Genomic DNA, 24,982 nt, shown 5'->3' on the forward strand with positions numbered 1-24,982 from the left:
TAAAGGTTAGGTTTAGATGGTAGAACAATAGCAAGGAGGGTATTCCAAGAATGGAAAATTGCATGAGCTAAAGGGAAGCAACTGGGAGGTGTGGGGCAAGGTTAGGGGCTGGTGAGTAGATCAGTCTGGCTGATGAGTTGTAAATTCATGTGGAAAGAGGAACATACACCCGGGCATTTTGAGAATAATCTCACATTGCAATTTGTAAGACCATATGTGATATCATGGCCCCTAATCTTGAACTTGGGAAAATGTGATCTTTCTACGTCACCACCTACTAAACCCCGATGAACCCCTGAAGCCAGGAAAGTAAGTCCCCCTTGTGATTCTATCACCATGTCCCCACCATAGCATGTGGAAATTAGTAGGCTAAATGAACCAATACGGTTTGTTCTCTCTACTTTGACAGTTCTGTTCCTGATGAACGCTTAGTTAGCGAAACTCGTATTAGGGCCTTAGGGGCTACCTTTCCGGACGCACAATTATAAAGTTATTATTTCCCTCTCGGAACTAAAAAAATTATAAGGATCACATTTAAAAAACTCAACATCATTAAGCAAACCCATCCATCTCACTGAAGTGAGGCATTTCTTTTCTTCTCACCACGTAAGGGCAGATTTCTCCTATTTTCTTATCCGCCGATGTGCCAAGTAAATCACACAGCTTCTCTAGGCAGCTGTGCGCAAGAGACTCCAGCATTTTTTTTCCCCTTAAGGAGGTATGATTACTGAATGGTTTTAGAAGACAATGCTTTAGAACTATTAACAGCAGATGTAACCCGTTGTTCTTAATTAATTGATCCTATCACATGCAATTCTTGTTATAAAAGCTCTGTTGTACCAAAAAATGCCTATGTTTGGAACTGAATATGTGACCGACCGACCGACCGACTGACTGAATGAATGAACATATGCAGAAGAACTGTTGGTGACCACACTTAAGATGTCTCTCAAAGTGTAGGCAGTGGACCCCCTGTATCAAAACCAGCCAGAAGGCTTATCTAAAATGCATAGTTCTTGAAGGTGAGGCTCAGAAATCTGAATTTTAGCAAGTTCCTGGGTAATCCTCATGGCTCTCAATGCGAGAGGATGCTCTCAATGCTGTGGATGGAGGAAAGCAGGAGGGAGGGAACAGACTCTGGAAGTCACCGAAGTGAAGCTAAAAAGTATCTGTAGTGGACCCTGACCATAAGGCTGGAAGAGAGGCCAGCCGACAGAACCCCAGTTACACTCCCTGCGCCTCCTGCAGGCAGAAGGGCCCTGAATGTAGGCTATGAAGGGGGGGAGGGTGTCATAAAACACAACTAGAAGATCATAAAAAATAAAAAAGAGTTTGGTGCGGGACACTGAGGCCTGCCTCCTAGGACCCAGACAAGCAAGGTGTCGTCACACACCAGCACAGGTGATGACTGCTCCCAGGGCAGTACTGCTGCCTTAGGTTTGCCACGGCCCTTAGCGCCCTTGCAAGAACGGGCCAGCACAGGCTGGTGGAGTGTAAGAGTTTCCCGGAGCAAGACAGAGGCCCACAGAAGCCCGGCAGCCAAAGACTGGAGCCTTTGGGGAGAATAGATGGCTTCAATAAGTTGTTTGGGCTTTTACATTCAGGTAACAAGGTTCACAGGACATTTGGTTTTTAAGAGGAGGGCTGATATATCCATCAGAGCCCCTGAGAAGGTGAATCTGAGAACTACGTGCAGATTGGGTTGGGGAGGGCGCAAATCATAGGCAGGGAATCAATCCTCCTGTAAGGAGACTACCCTTAGGGTTTCCCTACTGGAGTCTGCCCTGTTGTTCTGACAGCTTTAACATTTCCTGCCGGTGCTGACTATTTCAGACTGACTTCCTAAAGTGTAGAGACTATGTCCTCTCGCCCTTTGTGTTCCCTGCTATGTATAACACTGAACTGCACGGAGCAAGCTCGGTCTGGGTATGCCCCTCCTAGTCCAGAGAATGTATTTGATTTTTAATTCAATGCAAATCATATATACCGTCTTTTGTAAGTTTCTCCTTCATTCAACAAATGTTTATTGGATGCCTGTTTCGTGCTGGGCACTGGACTAAATACTAGGAAGAAAATAGCGAGCGGAAGAGACACAGCGCCTGCTCTGATGGGGACTGCTGGCTAGTGGGGGACAGATACAAAAGGCAGAGAGTATCCAAGGCTGTTTCTGGCAGAAGAATAACACAAGCAAAGGAGCAGAAGCCCCAAGGAGAGTCATGTCCTGTAGGTAAAGTAAGGGTCACATGAGGTGGGACAGTGGGGGTGAAGGAAAAGCATGACCTTCGATGCCCTGCAAAAGAATGTGAAATTTAACCCACAGACACTAGGGAGCCGTTAAAGACTTTTAAGCAGGTGAGTTCACCGGCCAGACTGGGTTTTAGAAAATAAACTTTGTAACAAAGCACAACATGAACCAGAGCAGACCAGACTCTTGAGACAGTTATACTGTTATTACAAGAGTCCACGTGAAAGATAATGAAGACCTGAGTCAAGATTGTGGTCTCAAGAGGCCAAAAGGCCACAAAAGAGATAGAATCTATACACTTGGTCATTGGCTGAAAGAGGAGAAGAAGGCCGGAGGAGGAACTGAAAAAATGTCCCTGTCCTGACGACCATATGGATGGGAGAACGTCCTTAATTAAAGTCTGCCGTAAGGGGGAGATTGCACGAAGCAAGCTGACACGTTCCCTTCTAATTCATCCTCCACGTGGCAGTTCGAATACCCCACTGAGCTCACGGACGTGGCCACAGCTCTCCTCTGCTCTGAGCTCCCAGAGCACCACCGTTCGTTAACCTCCTCAGGTACAAACTCAGTACCTCCCAATCCAACCGATATTTGCGGCAGGTCTACTTTGTTAAAGTCTGGCAGTCATTTCAAGGGGGCGTGGATTAAAACTGGTGCATTAAGATGTAGCTCGTACCTTTACGAAACTCACAAGCTAAGAGTCACTGAAGCATTCATTCTTCGCATAAGACAGGTCATGCGCTGAGCACTTGATATACCAGATAAATAGGTTACGGGGCCAGTAAATCCACATCCAGAAACGAATTAGTGCTGACGATGCTCTAATACTAACACTGATTCCTGTAACTCACAATTTCAAATCTTAGCTCATTAAGACAATATTATTGTTCTCGTTATTTTTAGAAAGGAGAAATTTATCATTTTAAACATAGAATATTGCCCTTAGCTATTTTATGTGCATAGATTAGATTATCTATAAATATCTCCTTTGGGGGAAAAAAAATCGACTCTTTCAAAGTGAAACATAGCTTGGCAGTTTAAAAACACTGGACTAAAACCGGGAGCTTCCCCCATCACCCTAGACATCCACGGAGCACTGATATGTCCTGTGCTGCTTTGACAGTCACGGCACAATTTCCATATAATTCTGTGACCCAAGCCCAGCTTTGGACAAGTTTTTCTAGATCTAATATGAGTGCCCATAGGATGCAAACACAGCTGCTTAATTCGATGTTAAAAATTCAATCACCCACATTTATTTTTTCCTCCAAAACACCGGCCAAGTGTTTGGACTGATTTTTTTCCAGGGAATTTATTGGTTCACATCACACAGACAAGAACTCTATGTCCAAAGAACTTGGAGTTTCAAAGCGACATGATGACGCAATGCAGCATTTTGACCAAATTCCATCCTGGATTTGATGAATCCACCCAAATGGGGAGGAGTGGCTGCTTCTGGTTCAAACTAGTTCTCAAGGCAGCGGAGCCTGGTGTGAACACCACCGGCTGGTGTGCTCATCCTCCCTCTGTCACTAACTAGCTACAAGACCTGGGCTAACACACACACACACACACACACACACACACACACACACACACACACACATGTTTGCTCAGGTGTTAGTGAACTATCTGAGCAAGTTGATATCCAAAGGTGCATCCAGCTCTGCAAATCAGACAACCCCAAGAATGTCTCTTAAAGAACCGTTCTCCAACTTTGTCATTCTGAGTAAACATGATCTGGTCATGCTGAAATTTCCTGTTCTTGGTAATTACAATTAATTAGCAGAAGCCTATGGCATAAAAAATTAATCACAGTGCAACAAGGATTATAAAAGCTAGCCAGATGGTGATGAGATGAACTAAGAGAAGAAACTTCTTTTTCATTTCCAAAACCCTGTTTTGAGCATTTTGTAGGCTTCTCGGACTTGGGTGATTACCAGCAAGTCATTACTAGGTTCTCGCGAGCAGGACCCAGCCTGGGCTCGACCCAACTTTGAAAGACTTCGCTCCGGTCTAAAGTTTCATCTGGAGCCTGGGCAGAAATGTGCTGTTGATGGTGGCGAGATCTACCTCTTTCTGTATTTGAGGACAAAGAGCCTTCTGACAAGCGTAGGAAGAAGGCTTCCCAATCCAGACGGAGCCAGTCGGGTCCAGAGTGTCTGTCCTGTTTGCTGTAAAGCTAAGAAGGAGGATATTAAAAAAAAAAAGGTAAAAAAAAGCAAGACTTGCTGAAGACCCTCCTGCGGTCTGACTGTGCCTCACCCTGGCTAGGAAGTAGGAGGGTATTATTAAGCTATTGCCTTCATGTCTGCATATCTTAGGAGTGACTTTTGACTCAGAAACTTTGGTTCGAATGTACTTTGTAAGCAGATCTGGGTTTTTGAAATCCTGATGGAGTCTGGTCTCTGTCCTTCCTGTGTTTATCCTTAAATCCTCACTGCCCTCCCTTCTCTTGTTATTTGATGTTGTGGACTCAGGTCAATGGCTCATTATGGAATTATTTCAAACTTTGCTACTCAGCCACAAAAAGGAAGGAAATCTTACCACGTGTGATATGGATGGACCTTCAGGGCATCATGCTAAGTGAAATAAGTCACAGAGAGAAAGACAAAGGCCGTATGATTTCACTTATATGTGGAATCTAAAAATCAAAACAAATGAACAAGCAAAACAAAACAAAACAAAACTCATAGATACAGAGAAATGAATGGTGGTTGCTGGCAGTGGCGGGGGGGGGGTGCTGTTTTGTAAAACCAGTGAAGGAGGTCAAGAGGTATAAACTTCCCGTCATAAAATAAATATTTCATGGGGGTGTAATGCACAGCATGGTGACTATGGGCAATAATATTGTATTACGTATTTGCAGGTTGCTAAGAGAGTAAACTTCAGAAATTCTCATCCCAAGAAAGAACAATTCTTTGTGACTTTGTGTGGGGACAGACAAGAGACTAATTGCAGTGGTCATTTCACAGTGTATACAAGTCCATTATAACGTATGCCCGAAACTAATATGATGTTATATGTCAGTTATACCTCAGTAGAACAAAGAGCTTAAAAAAGAGGCTTCACAGTAATTTCAGAGTAGAAATAGGACCTTCAAGGTGAGTTTGCTTGTGTGAAAAGTGAAACATTCTGTTCTCCAGCTTCCAGATATTTAGGAGTTTGTTTTACAAGCTGGATTCATTCATTCTGGCCTCTCATGCCAGTGTGCTGGCCCTCTCGGGAAAAGGACAGGGACCTTATGTCACCCACACCTATATTTCTTCATCAAAGGTTTGGCCGGACAAAACTGTAGGAAAAGGCCCAATAGAGCACGTGAGTGTTTAACCTTAACTCAAACAAATGATTAACTAAAATGTGAGGAGAAAAACAATAACAGGAACCAACAATGGTACGAACATGGATGAATCATCTGTCAGCCTTTGCTGATTGACGTCAGACTGGCTACAAATGGTGTTTTACAAGTTAAGGGCAAGGTGACCTCCAGGGTCATATGCTCACGCTTCTTTAGATTATTTGCCTTCTCCAGGTACATCTCTAAAGGTGTGCAAATGCATGTCAAGGGAGCTAACAGGAAGTTAGAGTCCAAACTTTGGAATTGCTGCCCTAATGGGATTTAGATGATCTGCATTTATCCTATGAGAAAAAAGAAACTTTAATAATTCCAAAACGTGAGAACAAAAATTTACATTTCTCCTCTATCTGACCACCTTTATAAACTTTTTAAAAAAATTTTTTTAATGTTTATTTATTTTTGAGACAGAGAAAGACAGGGCATGAGTGGGGATGGGTAGAGAGAGAGGGAGACACAAAATCTGAAGCAGGCTCCAGGCTCCGAGCCGTCAGCACAGAACCCGACGCGGGACTCGAACTCACAGACTGTGAGATCATGACCTGAGCCGAAGTCGGACGCTTAACCAACTAAGCCGCCCAGGCGCCCCCACCTTTATAAATTATTTAAATAATGCTTCCTGCTCTGCTTCTATCACTATTGTTTTTCCCTATTTATTTATTTTTTTTCCCTTATGGCACTTATTACCTGACAAACAGATTTGCCTATTGTCCATCCCCCACCCCACTAGAATGTAAGCTTTTTGGGAATAGGGATATTTTATGTTCACTGCTGTACCCCCAGCATATGGGTCACTGCCCAGCTAAGAGAAGGTATCAATAAATGAATGGATCTAATCAAACATCTATCTAAGGTGATTCACTAAACGTTTCTAGGTGCATTAGTAAGTAAAGGGATAACTAAGGCTCAAAAGAAAGAGGCACGTTAATTTACCACCTATAATAGGACTTCAATTAATGTTAACTGACAATATCATCATCTTTATTATTACATGTCCATGATTTTAGATAACCTATGACCTCGGAGACAATATCCTGGAGCTTCCTCTCGGCCAAGAGGCAAAATCCTGACTTTGACTCTCTCCCACCAAGACTATATACACATTCACTCTTGGTTTAGATAGGAAAGGAAAAAAAAAAAAAAAACCTGTTGAAAAGGAAAGTGAAGGCAGTCATAGGAAGATAGAAGCTTTACTAACAGCAGGATTCCCGATCATGAAGCAGCAAAAAGGTGGGGACTGATTAACCAATTTGTTTCAGAGAACATTTTGAGATTTTAGTTTCCTTCAGTAAAGCACATTACGTATCTCTCTGATGTGAAATGGCTCACTAGGCGTCCCTTTAAGAAAAAAAATGCAGGTTCCAAAAAGTATTGGAAAGTTTCAGTGTTAAACTCATTATTGATGCTTATTATAAATTCTTTAGTTCAGCTAAGTTCTCAGATTTAATAAGGTCAAATGGAAATGTTATTTACAAATATTTCTTTAGGGAAATGTGATTTTATTATATGGTGGCAACTCATATACACATGATCCAGTTTTCAAGTGAAATCTAACTGTACACGATCACTTGGGCGCCTGATCCCAGCAGACCTCAGGTCCATAATAATAGCCCCAGACCTCATGGGGCAAGGTTGTGCAGGAGGGGTCCTGAGAAAGCGAGGATGGGGTGGGGGAGTGTCATACTGGATGCACGGGGACACACAGAGCCCTTTTGCTCTGATGACCCTGACAGCACGTGATGCTAACCTGAGGTTCCCCCTGCCGGGGGAGAGGGAGGCAGACACTTGTGGGGTTTTCTCCCTCTCTCCACCCATACAAAAGTGTCAAGTGACCCCTGGGAAAATATGGAGGATTCGTAAATACAAATCCTGGACTCTCAAGATGACTGGGTAGGGAGAGTCTTGGGCCAGATAACTCACACTCTTGGGTTTTTTAGTGGGTGTGACTCAAAACACTGGAATTATATAAGTGGATAAGAACCCTGAAAAATCCGGGGCTTAATTCACCTCTTGGACCTTATTTAGATTTGGGTAAGAAGGGGTGGATGTCAGAAATGCTTGGAAAGTACAACTTCTATTGACATGGGGTGGGGGAAGGTCTTTCTCTTCATCATGAAGACTCTTATACCGAGTGAAATGTTACAGGGGGTACTTTTCTCATTTTTAGTGAACAAGTACTGTATATAATGTCTATAATTCAAAGAGAACATGAGTCAGTGCTGTGTCTCAGAGCTGGCTCAGCTACCCCACAGTGAACACCCCTCAAGTAGGCAGACTTTCGGAGCTTCCACATCTCTGCAAAATGAATGAAGGACCAGATGGTTCTAATACTCCACGATGATAGTTCTAGTTTTCTGGTAAGGCGAGTGATCAGAATGACTCAGACTTTTCCAGAGGCCTACATAGTCAGGACAGGACAGGAATATTATCAACAAGTATTCAAAGGAATCTGCAAATGTACACAAATATAACAGAGCCATTATAATAAAGATGAAAATAGTAGGTGAGCCGTGAAGGGGAAATGGAGGGAGGAGAAGAGTTATAGCATGATCTAGGTAAAGACACATATTGCAGTTGAACTTCCTGCTGGTCAAAGGAATCGCAAGAAAATGATTCTAATTCTCAGAAGCTAATAAAAGGATGCCTAACAACTTACCAAAGGAGAGGTGGTGTAAAACAGCTTCAAAATCTAAATAGGATGTATTGTCTGGTTTGGAGAAACGGTAAAAACCCAAGTGACAGGATCATCCAGGATAAGATTTCCAAAACTCTAAAAATGCCTTTCATCATCTTTTCGTTTCTTGAAGACACCTCAATAATGGCACTAATAATGACAATGGTGATAATGACGAACCGAGGGACCTGAAATAAATAACACGGCTATATTGCTTTCTGGTGATCTAATTTACAAAGGGCTAGATCTTTGACGGCCAGTGCTCTCCTCAGACAACTCTTCTCAAATATCAAACACCTCAGACTGATTTTTGACACGATATAGACCATTGTTGGGCAAGACCTGTATCGATCCAATGAAGAAACATTATAAATAAAGAGTGCCGTTATCGCGGGACTGTTTCAGTTTATATGCAGCAGTCATTAAGTAGGATGATTTTACATTTAAACAGATGACTTGCTGGAGACCCCGTGCCAATATACAATCCAAGTGGTCACAGCTTCTTCAGGAAGAGGTTTGGCATTTTCAAGAGGCTGCCAAATTTTGAGGGTAATCATGGTTTCTCTGGAGGAGAAAAGATGGGTTGGTTTTATATACATATATATATTTGTCATTATTTAGAACCATCTGAGAGAAGTCAATATGCTCAGGGTTCACACAGCTGAAACAGAGTTTTTATGAGCTTCTGAGGTTTTTTGTGACTTTCCTGGTTTAAGATTGGACAGATCATGTGCCATATGTTTCCATAAGGAAAAATGCATGTTATTGCACCACATATGGAAATATAAAGCAATTATGCAATGTAAAAGCTTTGATTTTGCTTGACAATGATAATTTTATAGACAACCCCAGAATTTCAATAATACAGTATTTTGGTAAGTGTTAAAGGAGATAAAATCTAATTGGCAGTTTCCTTAAACGAAATGAAAATCCTCAGAGAGACACATTCTCCACTTGCACGGAAATGTTCATCCCAGCATCTTTGACAATTAAGAAAATTTGGAAATACCCAAACAACAAAATGGAAATAGAGAATTATGGCTATCTCAGTCAGCTATTGCTGCATAGTAAGCCACTCCAAAACTCTTTGGCTTAAAACAATACGCGTTTGCTCTTTCACACTGAACTACAGATCAGGAGAAGGTTTCTTCTGATCTCAGCCAGACTGCTTCATGAAACTGGTCAGCTGATAGGTCAACCGGAAGCCGACTGGCACAGGAAGGGCTTAGCTCTGACAGCTGGGATGACTGGTACCCCTCCACGTGGTTTTGCCATCTCTAGTAGGCTAGCTTGGGACTGTTCTCGCGTTGATAGTCTACAGCAGGGTTCCAAGAAGGAAAGCGGAAGTACAGAAATCTTAAGGCACAAGCTTGGAACCTGCACACCGTCGCTTCTGCTACATCCTGTCGGCCAGAGCAAGTCATAAGACCAGCCCATATTCCAGGAGTGGAAAATAAACTTCACCTCGATGGAAGGAGCTACAAAAATCACATTGCAAAGGACGTAGAAGCAGGGAGAGATGAAGAGGCAGTTTTGTAATCTACCACAATGGTGGACTCATTTGATGGATTATTATCCAGTCATTCAAAATAAAGCCTACGGAGCAAGTTTAGAGCGTTAAAAGAACAAAAGAAAGAATGCGTGTTAACTTTTATTACAACATATCAATGGACATACAAAAGGTTGGAGGAGAAATACAGATAATGATAGTTGCATACGGATGACAGAAATGTGTTTTTAACTATGTTTCTAAAAATATTCTGACAGCTTTAGTGGACAACCCAAATCTCATATCACGTCTGCATGCGGCATAAGCCGTATTTCAGTCCGTCAGTAGGATTGGGCTGAAGTACCCAGTGAATGAACAAAAGAATTATGGAGAGAAAAAGCAAATGATCTACTTTTTTTCCTTTTTAGACAAAATGATTCAACCCCAAAATTCCATGTCAGACAATTCAGCTGAATTTAATGTGACAGTATGCTTGCAATTTCTAGGGAAATGGAGTTAGAGCTTTTAGAGTACAAAGCAGAAAGCCTTTGCCTGTTAAAGTATTTTGCACAGGAGTGAAACCTTTCATTGTACGACTAAATCAATGGAGATTATCTCCTGTCGGAATTTCCTTTTGTCTGCACGTGTACTCTGAGGGCATCTGTTCTTGCATTCGGTTCAGTAACTGGGTTCGCAAATGAATGACTCCATTCAAGGTGATGCTGAGTATCGTATTGAAGTTACTATGTAGATATTGATTTCATGGCCTTTGACTCTCTCTGAGGTCAGTCATTGACCGGCACATTGAACCCAATCTCATGGGTTGACGTTAGCCACTGGTGGTATTGTCCTCACTAGTTTTGATTTAGTGATGCTGTGGTTCTAATACGAACCTTCTCTAGAGTACAATTTCTGCAGGATTGCTTTGAACAGGACTCACCTGTGACCTGACAGACAAACAAACCGTGGAGTATCATGTGAAGTCAAATGCAGGTTTACACTAGTGTTGACCCCTCACGTGTGGCCCAAAGTCACCGTTGTCGTGGGATGGCAAAAGAAACCAGAATTACAGAAATTCAGAGGTGGAAGGCAATTTAGCGTCCAAGGAAAATTAGGTCCACAGGCAGCATGCTATTTACATGTGTTCCGGTCCTAAAATTCGTTGCACTGAGGTTGCTCCAGACCTCCTGTTCACCGTTCTGTTGCCCGAGGACTTTTTGTCCTCCTATGGACGCAGATGGCTGGGAGCACCAATCCTCCCAAGACAACGTGTGGAAGCAAGATGATCACCCCACTGAGAGAGGGCCATGGCACTCCCTATCTCACCCTACCCCGTGCTCACTTTCAGAACTTCTGGTCCAGGGAGATTTGTGAGCCATCCGTCCTTTGTCCAGCCCCAACCCCCTCTCTCACCTCTCCCAGATTCTCGGTTTAACCCTCTGGCCCAGTCTAGAACCTCTATGCCCCCAGGCCCTCTCCTCTCTGTTCCCAGCAAAACGTACAATCGGTGACGTATAATTTATTTAAATCTCAAAGTGCAATTCCTGTTTGAGGGATTTGCATGTTCACAAGGATTGAATCTCACAGAACTGAAACTCTTAAAAGGTATGAGCCCGTGGGAGGAGCACAGACTAATGCCTTTGAGCACCTGGCAGGCAGCTGGGGGTGAAGCAAGCCAGGGGGCAGGAATGGGTCTCTTCCTTGAGGCTTCTTTGCACCAAGGGTCTCCTGGTGACTCATTAACTTGATGGTCCTCGACCGGTTCGAAGAGGCTCGAGGGGACATCTCTCACCTTGCTCCTGAGACTCTCCAGAGTACAGAATCAGGGTGTCGCCCTTTTCACTTCCTGACCAGACTCTTCACCCTCTGGTATAAGAATGAGGTCATCCTCCTAGGGGGACATTCTGCTCATATTTTCCTCTTTGTTGTTTTTTTTTTCAAAAGAAGCTGGAAATCTGGGTTTTATGTGAAATCTTCTGATTTTTATATGCTGGGAATTAATACCAATTGTGGAAAACCTTTTTGGGGTGGGGGGCAGGGCAAGTGACATCATCTGTGGGCTGAATCTGGCCCTCACGGTGCCCTTTTAATGCCTCTGCTGAGGGTGGATGTTTGGGGAAGCGCAGGACGAGGTGGGAAGAGAAGATAGTCCTCAAATCACAAAGCAGGGAAGGGGTGTCAGGGGATATGATGGGGGCTTCTTAGCGTCTCCCAGGGTGGAGCGAACCCAGGAAGTACAGGATTTTTGTTCTGGGACTCTCAAAGGGGAGACATGATTTTTAAAGGCTGTTAAAACCGTGCCTTAGTGAATGGGGACACCCAAGTGGGACCATGGGGGTCATGAACAGAGAGGTCAAGCAGCATGAGGGTGAAAGCCGCAGTCACCATACTACCGTGCTGCCCCGTCTGTGCCCACCTTTTGCCTGTGGCCTGGGTGTGGAGCAGGGAACGTTCTCACAGAGACGGTGAGCAATACACAATCATGGAATCTCAGTGCTCTAAGCCACCTTAACGGTCATCTATCTGTTCAACCCTGTCATTTTGCACAAACTGAGCACAGAGGAGGAGGGACTTCTTGCTCTCAAGCTCCCACAGCTGCTTTATGGAGGAACTGAGACTACCACGCAGAGACGCCCCCCCTTCCCGACGCACAGCTTATCCTTCCAATCCCTTATCTCCACCCTCACTCCAAGAGGAGTTGTCATCAAGGTAGTCGTGAAATGAAAAATCAAACGCAGCTTCGTTTTGGTATCTCTGAAAGACTTCATACCAAAATTTCACCAGCCAAGGAAAAAAAGTCTTTCTCAAATCATGGACCCCTATTTAGGGCTTAGAAAAGAGAGACACCAAGTCATTTTATGCTCTGCTTTGACTATGATGAAAAGCTTAGGAAGTGAGCATGCCTGACATTCCACCGAGCACTTTATACACACTCCCGCACTAAATCTTCATTACTAGCCTCATTTGACAGTTGGGGGAAACTGAGGCTTTAAGAAGCTAAGAAGTCTTCCCCGAAGGCTCTCACAATTAGCAAGTGACAGAGCCAGGATTTGAACCTCTGGAGTCCAACCTAGAATCCTAACGTAATATAAACGTGGTCCCCATAGCTGACTCCACCCCTCACTCGACTCCCAAGAGATAACTAGCTTTCAAAGACCCAGTTCCCAGAAAACATCCCACTGTCCTGGCATTTAGGGAGCTGCCCCAGCCTCTTCTGCTAAACACTACTCTGAAACCCGCTTCATCGCACGTTTGGTTTTTTGTTTTTTTTTTTTTTTCTTTCCAGGCTCCAAAAATGTGGTCTTCCCTCATTACACCAATTAGGCAGGAACAGATGGTCCTCTACTCAATAGTTAACCATTCAACATTTATGGAAGAAAATCCTGGAAGGTTTATTTCAAATACGAGAAGTGTCAACCCAAAGGAAAAATTTGAAAATAATTCTCTGGAGGGGAAGAGTTCTAGAGAAAAGACTTTGCTGCAACTTTAACCAAAATGTCATGGAATGTGTACGCTATCATGGCAGAATGTCTTGATCCCAGAAGAATCCACACAAACAGAGGAGGTAATTGGATTCATCATTCTGACACCTGAAAGGCTGACAAGAAACCTTTAACCCGCCGATAATCAGTGGAGGGTGCTGTCATTGTGTGTCGTTCAACCAGACGATGGGATATCACATTAGCAAGCTGGCTGCCCTATTAGAGGCATGTAAGTCTTTCATATACTTAGTGTGGAAGTGGATAGGATTCAAAACAGCTACTTTCTCTCTGACATGCATCCAAATTTTTAATAGCAGCTAAGTACCTTCCTTACTAAGCAATTGAATAAAATAATGCATTCAAGCCCCCCAAAAACCTTTTCAGACCTCTTTTTATCTCTACGTTTTGCTGATGGAAAATGGATTGTAATTCAAATTTATATACTGGGCACACGGCAGGCAATAGATTTTTTTTTTCTTTGTAAAACTCAAGCATTCCAAACTATTGGAGGAGTTAAGCAATTTTGATCATTTTGAAACTAGCTGTCAGATTTAATCTGTGCGAAAGAGACAGAGGGCAAATGTATTCTGAAGCTTGTTATATAATTTACAGATTATTTTTGCAATTTATATTCCATCAAATAGGGTATATTAGGCTCTCAGAAAGCACGTAATGATCAATTAATTTCAGCAGAGCAATCCTCGTGGCACTTAAGGGACAGAAATGATTAGACCCTTTTCTAGCTGAGTCCCAAGGTCCAGTCATCAAATATGACTGATTATATTTTCTAATGGTTTCTCTATGCCCATTAAAGAGCACTCAACTATTCAGACTCTCCTCTGATCACGACATTCAAAATTTGCTCGGATGGCTCCTGACAAGCAAAAATGTATTCTCTAATCTTTAACCACATAAACAATAGCTAACCACTTGTAATTGAGTTTAAATTGATTTCAGGTGGCTTCAGAGAAAAGCAATTTCTACAACAGATTAACCTCTTAATTAAAGTATATTAAGAATACTGTCAGGTGTAGAAATTCTGCTACAGCAGAAAATTATACCTCATTGACATTCATTTATGAAAGAATTGCTGCTCTGTTCCCAGGTAACAGGTTACTTATTTGTGGTTCTTGCTTCACTAGTTCAGCTCAAGCCTGGTTCACTCTGTGGAACATCAGTCTTTCCTATGGGACAGGGTGAGGAGGAGGACAGCGTGTGATGTGAGACAGACATTGTTTATGCTGTCCTTGCACTCGGGTCTTCAGAAAGCCATTTTTCTCAAGGAATGGGACCCTTCGGCAAAAACCATAGACTCCCTTAATCTGAGAAAAGAGGGAAAGCAGATGTCAACCTCCTCATCAATAGTGACTCCGCGGGTCTCCGCGGGGTGTTGTCCTCCGGTGCATTTGAGGTAGACACCCCCTTGTCTCTAAGTCCTTGCTACTGAAAAGTGGCCCTCAGATGAGCATCGCATGGTGGACCGTGAGGAATGCAGACTCTCGGGCCCCTCCAGTTCCCACTCTCCCATTCCCCCCGCCCCGCACACCAAATGAATTAGGATCTCCAAGTTCACAAGATCCCCTGGGAATTCATTTGCACTATTTAAAGAGCGCTGCTCCCAGAGACTATTTTGTCTGGATTCTCATGATCCCGGGGATCTGTACAACGTCAGAAACATCAGGTCAGTTTGGTGCAGACAAAAACAAAAACAACGCAACTGGTTGCTGAGCATTATGGAAGCCAGGCAATTTCCTCTCCAGTTTTACTTTTCGAGACCCTGCTACCTTCCTCTTTCTCATGTCCCGGGTGGGAAAACCCCGGGTGAACACAGTCCCACTCACCCAGTGCTGGCCCAGGACATGGAGTTCCTGCCTTGAGCCGCAGTTGGTCCTGGAATGAAGCTTTATCCCTGTGCTGGCTCCAGGGCCCTGGGATGATCTGACCCTGGTAGTTTGCTCTCTCGGCACCGAAATCCTTGGCTCATACTCCTGAATTGGTTCCGGCCTCTGTCATCCTCAGCTGGGGATTATTTGCTGCCCTCAGAAATTGCATTTTTTTAAATCTTGCCCACCTGGTCCTGAGGTAACCTACTTCCTATTGTTACCTGTCTAAACTTAGGGTTGTGGAGCGGACTTCTACCCCATAGGTGGCAGCCTCCAACCCTCCTTAGCATGGCTTGTGGTTATGAAAAGGAAGTCACACCAAAATGCAGCTGTGCTTAGCACCCAGGTGTTGTTAAGAAACATTGGTTTATAACAGCAAATCTCAGGCTTGACTACACATTACAATGCCCTGAGGAGATTCAAATTTCCCAGTGCCAAGGGTCCCAGCCCAGATCAGTATTAGTTACAAAAAACTCCCAGTGATTCTATCACACAGCCGGAGTTAGGAAACGCCAGTTGAGAGAATCTTCCCTGACCCAGCCATGGCCAACACACTCCATCCTCTATGCTCGAGTAACAATTTGCTTCTTATACTCTACTTAGTCTTTCTCTCCCCACCACCGGAGCACTGAGAAAATTGTGAATGAAGGGCGAAGAGCACCTGTATGTCTCAATGGACGGGGAGTAGAAGGGAGGGGAGGGGGAAGAAGAACGCCCCTGCATTACCAGTCGTATTGCCAAGACCGTGCAAGGGATGGAGACTCAAGTGGCCACCCGACTTCTTCCAGTTTACGGTGCACAACCAGTGCAGAAGCCTCACAGAACAGGAGAAAAACGTAACCAGCTAATCACAACCACTTGCAAACCTTGAAGAAAGGCAGACAAAGACGAGGGAAGCGATTCAGCATGATACAGAAGGTGTTTTCCTACTTGCAAATATTCCAAGAGAGAACAAAGCTCCCAAACCATCTGTGTCCATAGATGGTAGTTCTAACCTGTCCCGAGCATCCTCAAGTCGTGGAGGTAAAGCAGAGAGGGCCCCAGACGCCCCGGGCCGGCCCCTGTCCATGATTACAAAGAGAAGAAGGCAGTCCCAGCACCGCCCACACCAGGGCTCCTAGCCTGGTATCACCACTGGGTGGGGGTGGGGGTGGGGGTGGGCGGTCTGAGCCTGTGGCAGCACCAAGTCAGAGCACCTGCTTCGGGTGAGGGGGATGCCGGGACACTCGGACATGCTTCCTCTGCCTACCATTTCTTTCACGGGCCAGGAATTCAGAGCGACCGCCCCAGGGTGCTCGGTTGGCTAAGTGTCCCCCTCAGACCAGCAGACGAGCTGCACCTGGGAACTTGTTAGACATGCAAATGCCATGGGCGAGGGCCCCACCCCGAACTTACTGAATCAGAAACTTGAGAGTGGGGCCCAGAGAGCTGTGGCTTCAGAAGCGCCCCAGGTGATCCCGATGACACTCAAGTGGGAGCCCCACTGCTTTGTTTTGCACTTACTTAGAGCTCGCTTGTGTCTCTTCGGTCAGCTGGTCTGGTAAGAGGGGGTGACACTGAAAAGGCCTGTACTTCCCTTGGGCTGCCTGCACCCCGGGCCTGCCAGGGTTCCTGACCAGGGCTTCGGCAGCCCCCTTTCTGAACCTCGGCGCCTCTGTTTTCCAGGTTCCCGGCTGTGGTTTCTGATCCCTGAAGTCTGGTTCCATGGGCATAATCTTTGCCCGTTGAACCTGAGGGAACTGCCTTGTCAGTTTCCCTCCCAGGCTCCGGGCCCTGCTCCTCCACCCCGTCCTCCCCACTCTGCTTCCTTCTCTCATAGCAGTTGAGGCTTAACCTCATCCTGTAAGCAACAGAGACCCCGGGTCTGTTTGCCCTCTCCGGACCTGCTACATTGAGTTAGTATCAAATATGCTGCTATCAAATACTTCTGAATGAAAAAATTAAGCAGTTTTTAGTTTCCAAAATTCTTCTCCCCATATTATCTCATCAGATCATTGTGACAGTCAAAGACAGAGCCCAAGGGTTAACCATATTTAACAGTCAACAACACCAGGGCCAACCCAGGTTATAGGACAGTCAGCAGTAGAGCAAAGTCTGGAATTCAAGTCTCCTAAATCCTGATACAGTAGCCCGTTCCCCTGAGCGGCATTTTCTGCACTCTTCATCTAGCCAGTGGTATTTCCCACTCTCCCCGTAGCACATCATTAACATTTCCTGCAAGGCCCAGATTTGAAATCAACACTCACTTCCCGCAGGTACTGGTTTAAACTGGACAAACTGCAGACGATGTCCTTTACCTTGTTGCACAGGTGCACACCAAAAGATTTAGAAGACGGGAGACTGGATGTTGGGCTGTGCAGAGAAGGTCGCGTGCACCTGCGGTGATCGGTTCATGGGGTCAAATGAGTCTCTGGCGATTGACAGAGTTGATTAATGGGTTGGGGAATCCCGCAGTGGTTGAGACATCACGTGATTTTTAACTCGCCCCTCTTACTAGTTTGCATTTGCCCCTCATGTCTTAGGAACATCAAGAATAAAGTTGGAGTGGGAGAGAGCCAAAGCATAAGAGACTCTTAAAAACTGAGGACAAAATGAGGGTTGATGGGGGGTGGGAGGGAGGGGAGGGTGGGTGATGGGTATTGAGGAGGGCACCTTTTGGGATGAGCACTGGGTGTTGTATGGAAACCAAATAAATTTCATATATGGAAAAAAAAGAATAAAGTTGGGCATTTGAGAGCTAATGGGATTCCCTCTAGAAGCCTCTGCTGCAAGCTCCAGCTTCTGAAGGCCAGCGCGTTGCCTGGAGGGAAAGCACCTGTCTGCTAGCCCGAGTCTGCCCAGGGGTTGGGGATAAAGGCCCTGAGCCGGGGCACCCGCAGTGTGTGGTGGGAGGCTGGACGGCCCACTCACCCATCCGATTCTGAACCGATGCCTCGGCCTCTCGGTGCAAGTCCTGTGCCTGGCTGCTTCGACTGCAGCGTTGAAACCAGACAGGTGCCTATTGCCGCAGCCTTCCCCACCGGACCCCCACCTTCACCACATCCCTGTCTATGCTTGCTGCCCTGTGTGGACCTCTGAGTTCCAACCTTGTCCAGCCTGTGGAGGGGGCAGACCACAGCCATACCCTGAATCCCATCCGTATGCCTGTGCCTCCTCACAAGACATCCAAATTCCCAGTTGTTATGAGACAGCCCTGTACTTTCCTGAGCAAATGACAGTGAAGAGGATGGCAATGAGAGGATGGAAGAAAAAGAAATAGAAAAAAGAAATGAGTGTCTAAAACTTAGCTTTTAATGAGCTCTAACTATGTGCTAAGCACTCTGCTAAATACTCAGCACACAGTAGCACGCTCAACCCTGGCAACAATCTTATATCATGGTGACACTGCCCCAATTTAACAGATGACAAAACTGTACCGCAACCAGAATGTGGTTCTGGACCTACGCTCTTAACCACCTTGTTAAGCCCCTTCCCCCACAGGCACTGGATTCTGTGCTCTTAGTCATAGCTCATTCCTTCATTTTGGCCTCAAGAAGTGGTACCTGGTTGGTCAACCCCCATCGTTGCCATATGTGATGTTTTTACCAACAGCACACTCTGTGATGCTGGGTAGCTTCGATATAATCCCTTGAAACATCGAAAAATTAAATTGACTAACTAGGCCAGGTAATTTCAACTCACATGACCTGGGAAGACACTGAACTTGGGTCTTGACCCTGGCCATATGACCTTGAACAGGACAGGCATCTCTAAATGCCATCTAGCATTCTATACCTCTATAGTGCTGTTCAAAATCAAATGAGCTATTGACGTAGATAGGGGTGCTCTAAAAACTGGAAGGTACAACCAAAAATAAAAATTATTATGTCAAAAAGTGGTTCATCTCTTTTTTTCCCCTGAATTCACTACCTAAGAGTCAGGGAGGGAGACAACATCTTTTATGGCTGGGTTCATTCCAACAACAATCCTTTCCGCAAACATCCATTAAGGTCTTAACATGAGCCAGGCACTTTTATAGGTATTTTTTTTTCAGAGACAAGAGACAAGACATTTATGGCCAAGTTACTTCTCTACTTCTGCATCTTCTCATGTTTTGGCAGGTATCACACCTGCCGCGGACCAAACACCTACAGCTGGACCTGGATGGACAGGTCAGTTAATTGACATTCAGACACCATGGTTTGATTCTACAAGCACCAAACTGTCCTCATCTTACCTTGGCATCTGGCCACACGCACATCTGGGTGGCCTGTGGGGCAAGGTCAAGTTGCTTTTTCACGGAGGCCATTTTGTCACATGGATTCCCCACAAGAGTGTGTGGGTGAATCACTGCAGATCCATCATTGTACAACAAACAGCTCAAAATGCCTGCCCCGTGGAGCATGAGTCAGGTTCAGTGTAGACTTATAGGCAGTCTCCTTTCCAGCTTTCTACTTTTTTCCGTCTAGCTTCTCTTCCTGACTTTGTTTTGCCTTTAGCTTTTTTTGTGTTTTAGTCTGTACTGATATTTTGATACTTTTGTCTAAATGCCCTGGCTAAGAAGGAGGCAGTGCTGTTTTTGAGAAATGCATTCAATATAAACATGATAGACTGAGTATTTCTCAATTTCTTTTAAGAAAGCAGACATCAGAAACTTCTTTTTAACAGATAATCTTTATTGAGATGTAATTCCAATACTTTACAATTCACCCACTCAAAGTATGCAATTCGATGGTTTTTAGTATGTTCACAGAGTTACAAAACCATCACCAGAATCAACACTGGAATATGTGTATCACCGCAAAAAGAAACTCCATACCCATTAGTGGTCACACTCCAGTCCCCCTAGGCCTCCCAGCCCTGGGCAACCAATGAACCACTTTCTGTCTGTATAGATTTGCCTGTTCCAGATACTCCATATGAATGTTATCATCCAGTATGTGATCTTTGTGATTGCCTTCTTTCACTTAGTGTAATGTTTTCAAGGTTCATCCATGTTGCAGTTCCCGGAAACTTTTGCCTCTCCTCAGTCAGGAACTCAGACTTATGTTCTTTCTTCTCATGGAGACTTGGATTGTCTTTGCCTCACTTGGGGCGATAATAACAAATAACAATAAATAACAATAAAAGTATCCTTTAGTGGGTGCTTGTACACATACTGTCTCGTCCTCACTGCAACTTAGAAGGGAGTGATGGTCACTATTTTCCAAGTTAAGAAGCCAAGAAAAGTCACAGTGCTTGATAAGTGATAGAGCTAACACTGTAACTCAGGTCTCTGAGTCTAACTCTGCCTCCTCTCTCCCACATAGTAGGTCTGTCTTGGAAGGTGAGGTCTTAGTCATCTGCCGCAGCATCATAAACGCCTTTATCGTGTTTCTCAGCAGCTCAGCACTGGCCTACGGCTGTGGCTTTGATGCGTGCCAGAGGACGAGTAGAGAAAAGCTCCTTCAACACGAGATACCCTCAGACACAGCCTAGACAGGAAATGAGGCAGGATGCATGGAGGTCAGGACTGCGGGACTCCAGAATCCAAAAGACCTGGCTTCAAATTCCAGATCTTCCAACTTTTAGTTGGGTGCGCTTTGAGCAGTTACTTTCTCATTTCTTATTCTCCCACATGGAAAATGGGGAGGATGGTTCCTACCTTGTAGGGTTATTAAGGGAATGAAACAAATAAGATGAGAGCTTAGCACAGCGCCTCGCACCGAGTAAGTAATCAAGAATATTCACTACCGTTAAGGAATATAGTCATTGATACTATAAAAGTGACGTATGGTGACAGGTGGGAGCTACACTTGTGATGAGCACAGCATAATGTATACACTTGTCAAATCACTATGTGTACACTTGGAACTAATGTAACATTGTGTGTCACCTATACTCAGAAAAAAAAAAGGGTATTTGCCATTGTCGATTACTATTATGGCATCAGACAAAGATGGAATGCCGTTTCATCAGTCATCCTGGCAGCACATCTTCATGGTCTCTACCTACACACATACACCAGTGGAGTTTGGCAAGGAAAACACTCACTGGCCTTCTGTTATCGTGTCTGAGGTAACTATTAGAAGGGGAAAGAGTTCAAATGCAAAATGGAATAAAGAAGAAGTAAGGCCTATTCCACTGGGCAAGAGAACAGCCCAAGAAACTCAACAGCCTCCACAGAGCCCTGAACGACAAGGGAGAGAGGGATGAGTCAAGAGGGAGAGAGGCAGCCATGCTGTCATGGTTTTTCTGGAGAGTCAGCCTTCAGAAAGTTCACTGAATCTTGCAAAAACATGACTACCGTAGTAGGAAAACTTGCCAAATTATGCAATTTGGAGCCAAATGCTCCTTTCCGTCTCCCCCCACCCTCCCCACCAACCCCATGATGTTCAGCTTCTGGCTATGCCAAAAGCAGTTACTGGCAAGGAAATCATTAAAAAAATTTTTTGGCATAAGGCAAAAGGCAGGGAAATAGAAAAAGAACCCCAGAGGAGTTTCCCCCTAACCTTTTATTAAAATTATTTTCTGGATTTGGCAAAATGGCATTAATCAAAATACATAATTCAAAATGAAACTCATTTCAAAGCTTTTAACTAGGGGAATAACTTTTTGGAAAAGCCTTAAATAAAAAAATCTGTCCTACAGATACATGCTCACACACAAGGACAAAAATGTACAAGGACATTTAGTGTAGCATTTTTTAATGCAGCTCTTCCTGGATTTACAACGGAGTTACGCCTATCACGAGTCAAAAATGCATCTAACACACATCTAACACCAAACATCACAGTTTAGCCTCACTGACTTTAAACGTGCTCAGAACACTTACATTAGCTATAGTTGGGCAAAATCACTTAACACAAAGCCCATTTTACATAATAAAGTGTTGAGTATCACATGCAATCGATTGACTATTATACTCAAAGTATGAAAACAGAACGGCCATATGGATACAGAGTGGTTGTCAGCCTATCGGCTGTTCACCCTTGTGATCATGTGGCCGTCTGGGGGCTGCGGCCACTACCCAGAGTCACATGGGAGGGTCCTACTGCATATTGCTAGCCCAGGAAAACATCAAAATGCAAGATTCAAAGATTCAGTTTCTACTGAATGGGTATCTCTTTCTCACCATCATAAAGTCAAAAAATCGTAAGCCAGAACCATCATAGATCGGGGACCTTCTATAATCACGAGAAACAACTGGAAAGTCCCAAAACAGGACAATGGTTAAGCAAACCATGGTATCAGCATCTGACAGAATACCCCAGAATTCTTAAAATTGGTGGACACTCTCCAAGGGCAGAGGTTCTATCTGTTTTGTTCACCGCTGTATTCCGACTGCCTGCAGTAGTGTTGAACTTTGTAGAGTTCAAATGTCTGTCAGTTACCTCACTGAGTGAATGTTTGTGAAATGCATTTGTAATAAACAGTTCCATACACTTGTCCACATATGTATACGTACGCCTCTGTGTATATATACGTATGTGGTGAGTCTATGTTGTACACATGTAAGACTTGTTGACATTGTGACAACTGTCAAACACAGGCAGGAAGACAGGGATGTTGACACCAGAGGAGGCTGTACAGGACGGAGCACTCTTCTGACTTTCCTGTGACTCCTGTACCCTCGTCCTCTTACCTTTTCTTTTACCTTTCAAGTGGGCTGAATTTCCCTCCACTTTTTTTCCATAGTAATAGTTCTTCATGAGCACTCTAGTGTTTGTAAAATGTAAGAAGTTAATTGATAAAGATACGAGGCTACTTAAATATTTTAAGCTAGCGGTGATGGAGGGCAGCTGCTGTCTTGGCCTCAGAATCTATTGTGCTAAGACAATTTTGATTCGTAGTAGGTAAATATTTACACATAATAATGTTTCAATAACTAAGCCATCTGATGGGCTCAGAAAATGGTCCAGTTCAACTAAGATGCGAGACAAGCTTTCCCTCACAGTTCACATAACTTAAGTGGATGTGGAGGCACAAATTTATCGGAGTGAGTGCTGTCGCCAGTGGATGAACTTTCTATACAAAACAAATCTATGCGAGTGTTGTCAATCATAACTTCTTGATAGACAAAAAACTATTTCTAAGATAAAATTTGAACGAAACAGCTACAATTTATGCAAGCCACAGCAGAGACGTGCAGAAGATATTGAAAACCTTTGTCCTGGAAGCGTTTTTGTCTTGGTGACCTGTTGTTACCTTTTCCCTGTTTGCAGTTTCACTAACTTCTTAGCCAGAGCCGAGATCTCAAAAGTACCCAACCCAACGTGTTATGCAAACTTTAGAATGAAAATAAAATGAGGCGTTCAGCCTGGCATACGTTCCACACTCCCTGCACATCCACATGTGTGCACGCGCACACACACACACGCACACACACCCCTTCCCAGGAAAGACTATGCTGCTACCAGGCCAAGGGGTTGGGAGCCATTTCTATCCTCCGCGTGGTTTCACGGGTTTGACTTGATGACGGACATTTAAGATGGAAATTGGCTATCTCCCTGCAGCCCACTGAACACTGCAAAAAGCATGGGGAGCTTCTGCCTCTGAATGTGGCTCTTACCCTCATCGAAGCCTCCGTCCTCACAGTACAGTCTTTGGACCTTCCATTGCAATCACTTTTTATGAATCCGGGCTAAATAACAGATCCTCCATAACGTGGTTCAACAAGTGTCTTTGAAAAAATGCAAAACCCTTGCCTTGTTCCCTAAAGTTGGGCTCTTGTCTACTATCCTGTTTCACGGCATGCCTCACTGCCTCTTGCAAGCCTCCAAGTTTTTCCCTGCCACATGGCCTCCACTCTTGCTGTTTGGGAATGTGCTTCCCTCAGCTACTTAGAGGGAAATCACTTAATTTCTCTTTTAATTTTTAAAATTCATTCATTCATTTACTTTGAGAGGGAGAGAGCACGCGAGCTGGGGAAGGGCAGAGACAGAGGGAGAGAGAGGATCCCAAGCAGGCTCCACGCTGTCAGCGCAGAGCCCCGCACAGGGCTCCGTCCCATGAACTGTGAGATCCTGACCTGAGCCGAAATCCAGAGTCAGACGCTTAACCGACGGAGACACCCAGGTGCCCCTGCTTTCTATTTCAAATGACACATCCCCTGAGAGGTCATCCCACTACCACTGCATCTACCCCCCATCAGATTCTAACACATCAATCTTTTTTTTTCTTGGCACATCTAAGTGTTTAAATAGCTTTCCTATTGACTTATTTGGGTATCATCAGTCTTCCTTCACTAAAACTTAAATTTTGTGATGTCAACGACTATGTCTTGCTTACCACTCTATTTCCAGTGCTTAGCACATAGTAGGTATTTAAGAAAGGAAGAAAGAAAGAAAGAAAGAAAGAAAGAAAGAAAGAAAGAAAGAAAGAAAGAGGGAAGGAAGGAAGGAAGGAAGGAAGGAAGGAAGGAAGGAAGGAAGGAAAGAAAGGAAGAAAGGAAGAAAGAAAGGAAGGAAGGAAGGAAGGAAGGAAGGAAGGAAGGAAGGAAGGAAGGAAGAGAGAGAAAGAGAATTTCCCCCAATGTTGACACAGTGTGGAGCACACAAAGGCATGGGCTTAGCACTAATAATTTAGAGCACAGAGTACGCCCGGTGGTAAATGAGAGAAAACCTCAGAGTCGACACATGGAGACAGAGGCAATTTTGGAAACCGTAAATAATTAGAAGCAGGATTTTTTTTTCAGGCAATAATGAAAAAAGTAGCCCCTCTAAACAAATAATGGATCAATTTAGAGGCAGCTCCACCACAGAAGTTTTATAGCATGTGTTAAGTCCCCAGTCACTGAGCTTCAGTTCCAAAAAAAGGACTCAAATGTTTGGAGAAATATCAGTAAAAGAGGCAGGACCCTTAGCTATGGGCCTATCCATGAGTCTATGAGGATC

At 44.3% G+C, this 24,982-nt stretch overlaps 1 long non-coding RNA gene across 5 annotated transcripts in view; it reads right to left on the reverse strand.

Moving 5' to 3' along the window:
* Nucleotides 1–24,982, reverse strand: part of LOC124511709 (uncharacterized) — a 240,815-nt gene that overhangs the window by 52,525 nt on the left and 163,308 nt on the right. Inside the window, exon 6 of one of the 5 annotated variants that reach the window (XR_006961957.1) lies at nucleotides 19,797–20,581. The exons of the other annotated variants lie outside the window; for them this stretch is intronic. This is a non-coding gene — a long non-coding RNA (uncharacterized LOC124511709). Of the gene's footprint in view, nucleotides 1–19,796; nucleotides 20,582–24,982 lie in introns of those variants that run through there. 5 annotated transcript variants of the gene reach the window in all.

The sequence above is a fragment of the Lynx rufus genome, unplaced genomic scaffold (assembly GCF_022079265.1).
Source record: "Lynx rufus isolate CCGP_SWC_20201006 ecotype Redwood Valley unplaced genomic scaffold, mLynRuf1.p SCAF_1, whole genome shotgun sequence".
Lineage (NCBI taxonomy): Eukaryota > Metazoa > Chordata > Mammalia > Carnivora > Felidae > Lynx > Lynx rufus.